The sequence below is a fragment of the Lissotriton vulgaris genome, chromosome 10, assembly GCF_964263255.1.
Source record: "Lissotriton vulgaris chromosome 10, aLisVul1.2, whole genome shotgun sequence".
Classification (NCBI taxonomy): domain Eukaryota; kingdom Metazoa; phylum Chordata; class Amphibia; order Caudata; family Salamandridae; genus Lissotriton; species Lissotriton vulgaris.
In genome coordinates this window covers 281,825,055-281,837,655 of record NC_141698.1, presented here as the reverse complement: position 1 = coordinate 281,837,655, position 12,601 = coordinate 281,825,055, and the positions used below count along the sequence as shown (strand labels likewise).

General features: G+C 45.2%; 1 protein-coding gene across 2 annotated transcripts in view; it reads right to left on the bottom strand.

Moving 5' to 3' along the window:
• Positions 1-12,601, bottom strand: part of DHX30 (DExH-box helicase 30) — a 1,000,138-nt gene that overhangs the window by 48,759 nt on the left and 938,778 nt on the right. The gene's annotated exons all lie outside the window — the stretch shown is intronic.

Sequence of the window (12,601 nt, the reverse complement as noted above, 5' to 3'; positions counted from 1 at the left end):
AGAACAAAAAAAGAAGGGTTCTGCGCTTGCTTTCGCAATCAGCTCTATACATAAGAAACTACAAGGCCCAACGTTCGCTCCAACAATCCAGGTAGCGCAAGCAAAAATTATTCCCACATTAACCTACGGAAGCGAGGTCCTAAAAGGTTTGGATAGCGGCCAACTGGACAAAATTATTACAAAAATTTATAGAATAGTGTTCAAGCTACGAAGTCAAACATCACCGGCCCAAATTAGGTTGGAACTGGGAATCTGCCACCAATCACTTGCCAGAGCCTTGAGTTTTCTAATGTGCTGTCATAAATTGAGGTCATCGAAGGAAGGCAGCCTAGCACAACATTTATGGTCTTGCCTTCAAATGAATCTATGGCGAGCAGGGCATGCTTATTGGGAAAGAGGATTAAGAACACTAGGCCTGAAAGACCTTTGGGGCATGCAGGTAAGCCATAATGAATTCAAACGACTAGCGAAAATAAGCATAAAAAAGCTCTCTTCCGTGGAAGACAAGGCTCGGCTGGCAAAAAGAAGTCACGGATGGATGTCTTTGCAATCCTATGTCCAGTTGACCCCACAGGAGTACCTAACTCAACCATTCACTACTCGAACAAAATTAAGTTTCCTAAAGCTGAGAATGGGAGTAATCAACTTGTTGGTCCATTTGCCAAAATGGAAAAGAGCCCACGGACAGGAACAATGTAGACTCTGCGGGAATCAAAAAGAAGACATAGTACACATCCTTTGTCTTTGCCCAAACCTGCTGAACGAAAGGCGGTCCCTCCTGAGGAAACTCTGGAACACAAACATGATTAGATCGTGTAGAGCAGCAGTCTTGGCTTGCTTTGACCCTCGGAACACTAAATTAAACTGTGCCCTAGTAAGGTTTTTGGAACAAGCAGATAAAAAACTTGGTGAGGTGTCCCAAGTACGCGATTTCTCACCAGCACAATTACTAGCCTAGTTCCAACTGCCACCTTATGGTATAATGGACATGACCCTTAGCTCTCCTTTTTATAAGTATGTTTTTACACATTTTTATAATCTTCATAACGCATATGATCCTATACTTATTTTTATATGTATTCATTGATATATCGTTCTTAAAATTCTGTAACTTGCAAAGGTTTTTTAATCATGCAATAAAGATTTCTACTCTGGGCTTGGTGTGAGGGGTAGGGGGAGCGGATTTCTGTGCACACGCCTTTCTCGCGCCTTTCTCACATGAACTGCATGGACAGCATTTTCTTCTCTTTCAGAGACAGTCACAAGATATGCTACAGTTTAGAAGCTTTGTATCTGGGACATTTAAACAGCCACTGGGGCTGGGAGAAGTTTTGAGCTGCTGGCTGCTTCCGTTATCTAGAAATTGTCAGATGCCAGCAGCCTTTCATCAGGCAGCCAGCGCTCCCAGTGTGGTAATGGGACGGGCGGAGGGAAGCATTGAAGGGTTCAAGAAGCTGAGTCAGTCATCGGTCACTACTTGTACAGACCCTCCGAGTGATCATAAGAGTGTCAGTAATTTGATGGTTTTGCAGATTATGTTTTCTGAGAAAATCAAAGCCCCCTGCAAGATGGCGCATTTGTCATACACCAGATACTCCTGCAGTGAAAGACCACTCAAGTAAAAATAATGAAGGAATGGACCCCTTGTCACTGTTTGAATGTAAACAATTAGTGATATTTTGGGTTGAATGTGCTAACCACGGAGGATGGGAGTTCTTTGCTCTGGAACAGGAGGCATTATCAAGAAACAGCAGAGTCAGGCATTTTAAAGACAAAAAGTCCAGCGTTTTTCTCTGCCGCTTAACGAGCTAAGCAAGCGAAACCACATAGCTCAACCTAAATCGGGCTCAATAGAGAAATAAAATGAACTGCTGCCAATGTCTCAAGCACATTTAGAATGCTTGTCATGAGTTGCAAATATTTTACAAGGATAGCATTGAGACATTGTTTAAGCACGTAACTATTGCCAATGCGTGTGAGTAGTGCTGTTCTGCTTAGACAGGCGCCAGGTCTTTAACAAGTCGGATGGGGTGTGAGTGAGGCCAAGCGCGCGCTGGCGAAGCGCCACGCTTCAAGAGCCTGGTGGTGTGCCAGGCTGTGTGTCGGATGGGGGTGGGGGGCGGGGAGCGAGTGGGAGGGAAGGTAACGGCTGTCAATGTCTCAAGCACATTTTGAATGCTTGTCATGAGTTGCAAATATTTTACAAGGATAGCAGTGAGGCATTGTTTAAGCACGTAACTATTGCCAATGTGCAGAGTCAGGCATTTCAAAGACAAAAAGTCCAGCGTTTTTCTTTACCGCTTCACGAGCACATCAAGCGAAACCACATAGCTCAGCCTAAATCGGGCTCAATAGAGAAATAAAATGAACTGCTTCCAATGTCTCAAGCACATTTAGAATGCTTGTCATGAGTTGCAAATATTTTACAAGGATAGCAATGAGGCATTGTTTAAGCATGTAACTATTGCCAATACGTGTGAGTGGTGCTGTTCTGCTAAGGCAGGCGCCAGGTCTTTAACAAGTCGGATGGGGTGTGAGTGAGGCCAAGCGCGCGCCTGGCGAAGCGTCACGGTTCATTAGGCAACATGCATTGGGAGGAATCCTGCTTGGAATTCTCTTGGTCAAAGAGTTTGTTTCAACTGAAATAGTTCAGAGCTATAAATAGCTCGACCTAAAAAGGCGTCAGGACAGTGTCAGCAAAACAGCGGGACCCACGCTGCGGTGGGAGAGGTTGCGCTTTACGACCGAAGATGGTCTGGAGCCTCCACCTTGTCAGCGGAACCCGAAACACATGTGTGGTTGCGTTGCACCCTGGTAATTGTGGTCCTCCACAGGGTGGATATGCCAGATACAGCCGCGTAAGAGGATCGCGTCCTTGAAGAATGACGGCGCCCAGATGCAGAGTTTCAAAGGAACTTCAGAACGAGTGTCAGCAAAACAGATGCAGAAGTTCAAAAAGGCGTCAGGACAGCGTCAGCAAAACAGCGGGACCCACACTGCGGTGGGAGAGGCTGCGCTTTATGCGCGAAGATGGTCCAGTGCCTCCCCCTCATTAGCGGAACCCGAAACACCTGTGTGATCGCGTTGCACCCTGGTAATTGTGGTCCTCCACAGGGTGGATATGCCAGATACAGCCGTGTATGAGGATCTCATCCTCGAAGAATGACGGCGCCCAGATGATGAGTTTCAAAGGAACTTCAGGGCCAGCGTCAGCAAAACAGATGCAGAGGTTCAAAAAGGCGTCAGGACAGCGTCAGCAAAACATATAACACGTAAAACATCATTTCAAGTCATTCTCTAATATGTTTAATGCAATTTTTTAAAATTTCTATTCAGAACAAACCACCTCAAGCAGAATACAAAAACGATACCCCTCAATAAACTAAAAGACATTGCCATAATAGCTATCTGGGAGAGAAATACCTACGATTCTTAAAATAAAACATATGTTACAATGTCCTAGCACACAAAAATAGACCATTTACTTTGTCGGCTGCACGAGGAGCCGGGAGATTTGAGATCCGAATCTGCGGGACGCACACCAGCGCCGATATCCAAGCTGCTATTCACAGCATCATAATACAACGACTGACACGCTAGAGAATTGGCGCGTTTGTCAGATTAAACTACCTGAAGAACCACGTGATATCCAAAAATAAGTCATTCTTATCCCAGGCCGCCGATTGGCCAGGACGGAAGTATAACCGGCATGAAGGCGATACATATTCCGCTACAGTGACACGGCCCTGAGGAAGTCGCGGGTTACATACCCACAGCGACGAAACACGGGTTGGCGGGAGCAGTGGAATGAGCAATAAACCGACTACATCATATGAAATTATTATTGCTTCCCATAATTGATTGCACTGAATGATGTGTACAAAGCAAATTGTCTATTTATGTGGCTAGGACATGGTAACATTTGATTTAGGATCCTGTGTAGGATCTGACTGATGGGGTTGAGGATGATAACCCCCTCCCAAAGCACCCTAACACAGTAATAGTTAGATAGTAAAATTCAAACCGTGATCCAGAGTAGCGCCATAACCACATAGGACGTAATCATCCCATAGAGTATTTATTTAAATAAAACATACTACATAAAACATACTACACAGAGACCCCTAATATGTCAATGGCAAGGTTTGGCCCTTAGTCTCCAGGCTCGCCATATGTAGTTAGTTATATTGAATTGCATTACATAACCGCAGAGCTTTTACATAATACTTGGAGGATAAACATGGGTTTCAACCAGATTACTCTAAGTTCTGAAAATATGAGATGACAGAAAATGCTATTAATTTTCAAATCCCCAAAGTACAATTGCAGGTTGGCCTTATCTACCTAGTCCGTCTACTGATAAATTCTTTTAAAAGGAGAGTGTCTTGTCTGACCTTAATATGCAAAGTTTGCAGCTGACTGGGTTTAGCTCAGTCCAGATACAATTCACGGACAACAATTCTGAATTTGAGATATGGTGGTCCGTCAGTAACACTTCCCCACTGTGCTCATTAAGAGGAAAAAATGATTAGCACAATATGGACGTGAGCAGGTAAAAAGTCAAACAGCTTTATAACAAAATATGTATATGAAGGAATAAACTAGTACGAGATAGAAATTATAATGCTCAGAGTATCACGTGTCACACAGTCGTGTATAATGTGAGACACAGACAGCAATAATAAAAATTGTATCCTCAGTAATTTTAATCTTGGGAAAAAACTCTTACAGCCAGAGCAGTTAAAAACGATCACATATGTCGACATTTCCACTCTAAGAAACGGCCTGAATATAACGGAGCCTTAATCAAGAAATGTAAACAATAAAACAAAAAGAGCAAAGGTCAATGAAGATGACCAACCTGACAGGCTTGCACAGGTAGACTTTCACCTCAAGTTGAAAAAAACCTCAAGAAAAAAAAACCCTTCAAGCGCAAGGAAGTAACGCTTGCCTTGTGTAGAAATTAGCAAAAGTAAAAGCAGCACCAGGTTTGAAAAATAAACGTGGAAAACGATTAACCTCAGAATAGGTTTATAGTGTAAAAAGGAAGTGTTAAAAGTGCAAAATCTAATTAGTTAGTCTTTCCTGAATCGTGGAAGGTCTAGGGACACAAGAAGACACTTGTGTGGAGGTCAGAGATACCATCAAACTTGCCTTACACAAGGGGACCTCAGCCATGCTAATTCTCCTGGATTTATTAGCGGCTTTCGATACCATTTCCCATCAAATCCTAGTTCAAAGATTGGGGAGATTGGTATCAGTGGTAAAGCTCTGAAATGAGTGGATTTTTTTTCTATCAGAACACAACCATTCAGTACAGATGGACGCTTACACTTTAAAATCCATGGTCCTGGACAAAGGGGTGCCACATGGATCAATCTTGAGCCCCACTCTTTTTAATATCTATGTGACCCCCTTGGCGAAGCTCATCAGGTTGTGTGGCTTTGACACCCTCTCTTATGCTGATGACACACAACTGGTCATCATCATGGAACCTAATCCAACACTCACTAAAGTCAAATATAGGGATTGTTGCATAGAGAGCAATCTATACCTTCATTGTACTTGTATGTATACAACGGATAACCTGTTTTGCTGTGCTTTTTGTTGTCTTGTTTAATAAAAATAATGTAAAAAAAAGAAAATTAAGGACTGTATGTTAAAGATCGCTGCATGGATGACTGCCCACTTTCTTCAGGTTAACACAAATAAGACGGAGATCCTTCTATTTGGGGAATCTCATTCAGTTTTGTCTGAAGACTGGTGGCCGCCTGAACTGGGATCACCCTGACACCTAAAAAAGTAAGGCAGACGTTTAGGTGTCATATTAGACAACACTCTCTCTATGAACGAGCATGTTAAAACCATTTCTGGCACCTGTTTTGGCCTGATGCGTATGCTTAGGAAGGAATTTCAGTGGACCCCTTAGCATGCTAAGAAAACCCTGGTCCCGACTCTGATAGGGAGGTGCCTTGACTACGGGATCCCCCCTAATGGTTGGTAGGAACGAAGAACTCTTTTCCAGGCTACAGGTGGTGCAGAATAGAGCAGAAGACCTTATGCACAATCTTCCGCCATGATCTCCATCTGAACCCCTAATGCGCTCCCTTCACTGGTTGCCTAGAAAAAAGCGGGCACTCTTTAAACTTTTCCGTCTGGTTTTTAAAACTTGAAACAGAAGGGGGCCATGCTATCTGAAAAACAAACTACAGCCGTAGATCCCAGTTCACCAGCTCAGATCCAGTGAACTCCTATTGTTGTGCCCCAAAACTAGTATTGCACTGCGAACGGTCTTCTGCGCCTACGTCGTCAATAGATCCCCTCGGGATAATTTGTTGGCCTAACAAATAAACAAATACAAGACGGGGATGAGTATGAATGTGACTCGGAGCTCTGGATTTAATAGCACTGGCCCAGGCTAAAACTATTTAGAACACAGTTAGGCAAAAATTAGTATCAAGTTGTCAAGAATTGTGGTTTATAGTGGTCTTTTAACTTAGGTTAACCGAACACCCTTAAACACAACACATGCGATACACTGAGCATTGCTCGTAATTTTATGCTCTTATTTTTTACAACTAGCGCCCTCTTACTACTTTATTATTGTTCTCATATAAACAACATTTGTTATTCAGCTGTCGGTCTCTTAGTCTGTTCATGTGCATACAGTGCTTATCACTGTCCCTTTAATGAGCCTGGCGGAACTCTTTTGTTGGGTCCCTAGCAAATGGTTTAATTTATGAGAACTACATTCCCGTTCAGGACCCTCCTTGATTGGACCAACATCTTTCAATTGAAGGAAATTATCATTTGCTCAGATGGTGCCATGCATAATGCACAAGCTCAGCACAGTGTTTTGTTCTGCAAGAACAAATACCCAAATGTGAGTTTGTTTTGCAGATTAAAATAATAATGTGCAAGTCGTTTTCTCCCTAATAGTGGAGGCCAATGTGCTATTTTCTTACCAAGCACCTCAAAGCAGCTCATGGCAGTCCCTAAATTAGATGGCCAAGGTGTCCTCAATTTCCCCACCTCCAATTAGGATGGTGGGGAGGAACCACGAGTTAGGCAAAACCGTGTAGCCACCATGTAATAGCCTCTACATTGTTCTGGGAAACTCTATCTCCTGTTTCGCCCCTTGTTCCCTATGTAAGGCAATTATCAGATTAAAACCAGTAAGGCTGCAAGACATTTGGTGATTCTCTCAAAATATTAGAATTTGACAACCACCCAAGCTCTGCTCCATACATTATACTCGTCTCTACTTGTAAACTAGGATGGAAAGATGTAACTACACACCCCGAAGTTTGAAATTGTAGTGAGTAGGCAAGTAGGATCTGCTTACATGGGTACCACTACTTTTTGCTTGGTGTCAGTGTGTTTTTACCTAGTCTGCTGGAGTCCTGCTAATCAGGACCCCAGCAACTGACCTTGGTAAGTACTTCAGTACCTCCACAATTGGCTATTGGTGTACCTTTATAAGTCCCTAGTATATTGTGCGAGGGTACCCAGGGCACAGGTACACCAGGGGTCTCTCATGGGCTGCAGCATATATTGTGCCACTCATGGGAGTTCACTTAAACTGTGACTACAGGCCTGGCATTGCAGCCTGTGTGACTTGGTGTGTGCACCTCTCGCACATCTCACGACAGATATGTTTATTTATATCGGAGGTCAGTGCACTTTATACCTATATGTCACCCCTATGGCAGGCTCTTCAGTCCTGCGGGCAGGGTGCATGGTTATAGGTGTGAGGGTGCCCCTGATTGAGCAGTCCACCCCTACAAACCCTGGAGACAATTCTCCAGGCTTTGTAGGTGTGGTCAGCCATTTTAATACATGTAGTGGACATCAGTCATTACAAGATGTCTAACTATATAGTGGCTGCACCAAACCCGTTCATTCTTGGTATCAAACATGTTGGAATCATACCCCAACACAGATTCCAGTGCTGGAAGTATTCCATTTACTGGGGGCTCCCTAGGGTACCCCCCTGTACTCCCAGCAACAGCCTTTCAGGGTCTGCCAGCAACCTAGTGCTGCTGCCGACCCCAGACAATCTGCCCTGCTGCTTTAGAGAAGAGCTCAAACAGGGGAAGGTAGAACAATAGACTTCCTGTCACAGGGAGGTGTCACAACCTCGCAGACAGGACTTAGTGTATTGGGCTGGGTCGGGGGGCTTGCCAGCGCTACCAGACTGCTTTGAAGGGCACATTTGATGCCCTTCCTGCATACTTCAGTTTGGAATACAAAAATTGGTCAGTAACCAATTTTAAAATGAAGCAAACTAATTGCACTCCTATACTTCAGTTTGAGCCAGTTCAGTGAGCCCTTGGCTCCCGCACTGGTGTGAAACTGGACAAAGGACATGGGATCACCCTCCCCTCTGTCAGCTACTCCTCTGGGAGGGACTCCTGAGTTGTTCCAACCCTTTCCCTAGGGTACTTAAGGGCTTACCTGTCAGTGGGTACTTAAATAAGTGGTGGGACAAGACTCAACCCTGAAACTATGTCTCTGTCAACCCTCCGGACATTTGGACTTTAACTGGAACCGAGACTGCGCCAAGGACGACTCCTTCTGCTCCTCGTCTCGCTGTTCAAGTCTTCTTTGTCATCTGTGTCTGTGCTTCTGCCAGGTTCTTCAACAGCCCATTGGGCATCGAGGACACAAGAAAAAATCTTCCTTAAAGGGAAGGAGTCACTCCCCTGCGTTTGCAGGCACTGCAAGAAAGCTGAACGGTCTGCTGCTCCTCTTGTCCTACGGACTTCCTGAGTCTCAGCAACACAGGTGGTGGTTCTGCACTTCCATTGAGGCCTGACCTGTCCTCTCTGAAATTTTGAGGCCAGTATCCCTCGTTGGAAGCCCTGAGACCAAACCACTGTGCATCACCCTGACTTGCCATTACCAAGGCTTGCTGGCTCAGTACTCCAGTAATGTTTGGCCTCCTAGAAGTTCCAGCCTCCAGCATCTCTTCCCTCCAAGATCAGCATCCCCACCACATCCTCTGCATTGTGGGTCTCCATCTTTGGTGAGCTTCTCGAAGTCCTCGTGCGACCCTCTTGTCTGTTGTACTGTTTCAGTGGGATATTTGTGGACATTGTGTATCAGTGCCTCCCGGTCACCTCTGAGTGCCAGACTCTGATTCCTCTGCTTGCAGGTTTTTTAATTCTAGAATCCGCCCTTGGATTCCACTGACTTCTTCACCGTCTTCTACAGAGGCATTTTCTTTTAAGTCTTCCATTGTCCTGTACAGAGGTTTCTGACATCTCTTCACCCTTAAGCACCTGGCTTCCCTGGTGTAGTAGGTAATCTGGTTCCCGAGGGCATACAAGGGTAGGGTGGCTCTCCAAGGGAATTCTTCAGGGTCCTCACAAAAGGGTCCTTCTTCAAAACTGCAACGCGGGGGCGCGGCCAAGATGGCGACTGTAGCGGACGCAAGTTTGTGAGGCTCCCGGTCCGGGCCCCAGTTTCTGACCCCTGAATAGCTTTTAATCCCCCCCCTGACAACGCTTTTTGGGGCCCCCAGCACAGTGGACGCTGAGCTTAGATCGCCGGTGCAGAAGGGACCGCAGCGGCTGCCCAGCGCGACACTCTACTTCCAGCGGCCGACCGGGCGCTGCCTGGGTGAGACAGACCCGGGGGTTGTGGCGCCTGCCCCGGTTGACATACGAGAGCGGGGGGACAGCGGAGGCTGAGTGGGCCCAGAGCACTGAGGTCGGCAGCATTTCCAGGACACCAGCCTAGTAGTGGAGGTGAGCGCTCCTGGTCAGAGCTGAAGCAGACCGCGGGAGCGAGAAAATCGAGTCCCAGAGATCGGGGCCTAGCCCTGGTGGGGTGGACAATGCCAATAGCTCTAACGTTTGCAAAGGCGAAACCGTTGCATTGTAAATACTTGTTTTTTCCTATGCTAAGGCTATAAATAGCACAGTTAGCTGGAGATCACTTTACACTCTTTCACCTAGAAAAGTGATCTTAGCATACATTTATAGAAACCTGAAACTGAAAATGCATGGCCGGCGAATGGCTTTGTCCCAGCACAAGTTTAACAATAACCCCTGGCTACAAACCAGTAATTCCGGATGCATAGTGGGAAGGGTGGTGTTATTTGCATAAGAGAAACAAAGTACCTCCAACTCCGCATTTCATCCAGGTGCAGACACACACTAGCTAAAATATTTCTTGATGGTTTTAATGCAGCGCTCGCTTTGAAGTTGTGGACTTAGAGTTTGGTGGAGGGAAGGTCAGCTCACATTCACAATGTGTACCGGAAAAAAACGGTAAGGTAGTTCATTCAGTCTCAATATCTTCCAATACTCTGCAGAGGCCCGTTGTACACGATCCCATACACAATACGTATTCTGATATTTAAATGCTTGGTAGAATGGATTATGTCACATGCATATCTGGCACAGAGCCACCTGTCCTTCATCGTTGTCAGTCCACACAAAGCCTAACATTTGCAATGAGCCTCACCTGCCCCTGAGGTGTGACATATTCCTCATCACCGCTCTAATGCACGTCAATGTCCCCACTAAATGCAGCACGTTAGAATCAAGGGCGGAGTCGTCATTTTAGAAAGCTTGCGTAAATAAACGTCTTAAATGAAAAACGATCTGAATTTTTAAGAGTGAATCCCTTTAAAAAATAAAGAAAGCGATAAAAGGATCCACTTTGCACGCTTCCTACCAGATGTGCATTAAAGCTCGAACCAAAATGAGATAGAAGGTAACGCAGAGTTAAAAGAAAACAGAGTCAAGAACGATTGCATATTCCATTTAGAGAATAAACTAAGTGTTCAGTACAATATCACTCACTGCTCTTTTATGTCGAATAGCATCCGAATGTTTTCCATGGCAGACAGGAAGCCAGGCAACCTGTGTTGGGATGGGGGCGGGCCGCAAACAGGAAGCAGACTGGAGCCTACCCCTGCGCTCCTGTTTGTCAAGCCAGCCGGAAGATATGCCTGTGAGCTAGCCGGGTTCCCGTGCTCGTGGAGAGCCCCGCCTGCTGCCGAGGGAGAGAGGGACACGCCGAAAGAGCCCGGTGAGTGGGGGGAGACGATGTGTGCGTGTGTGTGCACCCGTGTCTGTGTGTGCGTGTGTGCACGCGTGTCTGTGTGTGTGCGAGTGTGTCTGTGTATGCGTGTGTGTGCGGGTGTAATAATAATGGGAAAGCCTTTTCACGTAATAATAATGAGAAAGCCTTTTACAAGACCTGGCTGCTTAAAGACAAATTAAGATGCCTACACTTGCTGTAAATAACCAAAAAAGCATCTTGCAAACTTCCCCCCGTGGGTGACTCTAAAGTGTAAGCATTTCATTTCTAATTGAGCGTGTTAACCGAAAGCGAAAGCGCGCCCACACAGCAAGCAGCCAGCAGCAAAAGCGCGCTCACAAGGACAAATCTGAGACACAAAAAGCGCGTGGCCGACTCGTGTCTCACATTCCCAGAAGTCGGCAACATTAGTTATCGAGCTTGGACGCATGCTTCGCATGCTTTTCCAGCTCGACCTAAAAAGAGGGGGAGAGAGAGGACAACCAAACAAAAAAGCCATCAATTTCATGCTGGCTAATGATTTGTATATCATATCAATATCAGTAGCTGTATATGCTTTCACTAGTCAGAAATCACTAGGGCTTACCCTTCAATGTAGGATAGCCCTGCCTCACCTCACCCTGGCAGGCTGCTCAGGACGGAGGCCCCGCTCTGCGCTTTAGTGGCCTGTTTGTCTAATATGAGACATGGGCGAAGCTGAGACACTAGTCACCGCCGATAGCGGTCAAATTTATATTTTATGGCATTGAATTTGGAGTGCACTTGTTAAATACATTGAGAGGACATTATGATAAATAAATATTTGACCATTTGAATCTATAACAACTTGCGATAGATTGCAACGTGGCCGCGCTGAATACACAATATAGAGGGTTTGTTCTCGCGCATGCACAATGGCACAGAATCACACACCGAGTATAATGCATTGCTTCCACGCATGCGCGATTGAGTAAAAGTTGTAAACAGGCAAAAAACGAGGCCCACTATAGCGCGGAAGGACCGGCACTTCGCTCGCTCGAGAATGAAGCATAAAAGCCTGAGCCTGCCTTATGTCGGTACCTCCTGGGGCGAGCTCTATCAAGACTGAGGTACCGACGGACAGGTAAGCTACTGATGATTCAGTAGAACGCTTTATGTACTAGAAAAGTGAGTACTTATACTTTGACCTAGACTCTGCCATGTCAAAACAAATAGGAAATGAGGAGTAGAGCTAGAACTATTGTCTCATTACTTGTTTGACTTTTATCTGTATCTACAGAATGTAAGATTTAAAGATTCTAACTAACATTTAAGAAAATTGCAATACTAATATGGGTACATATGCCACAATGTGCTGATCATTCTTTATGCAGCACATTGTTCCTTTTAAATACAAATACATAACATCTAACTTACTACACGCTGTCTGATAGATACCGGCTGGGATGCCTAGTCTCTTTGCGATGACCTATACATTTTGGTGGTGCTAAATAGATTATAAATAAACTCACATGTGTGCTTTATCTTCACAAATGTTTTGAAAAATATTTTGGTTTTTTTCTCTGGC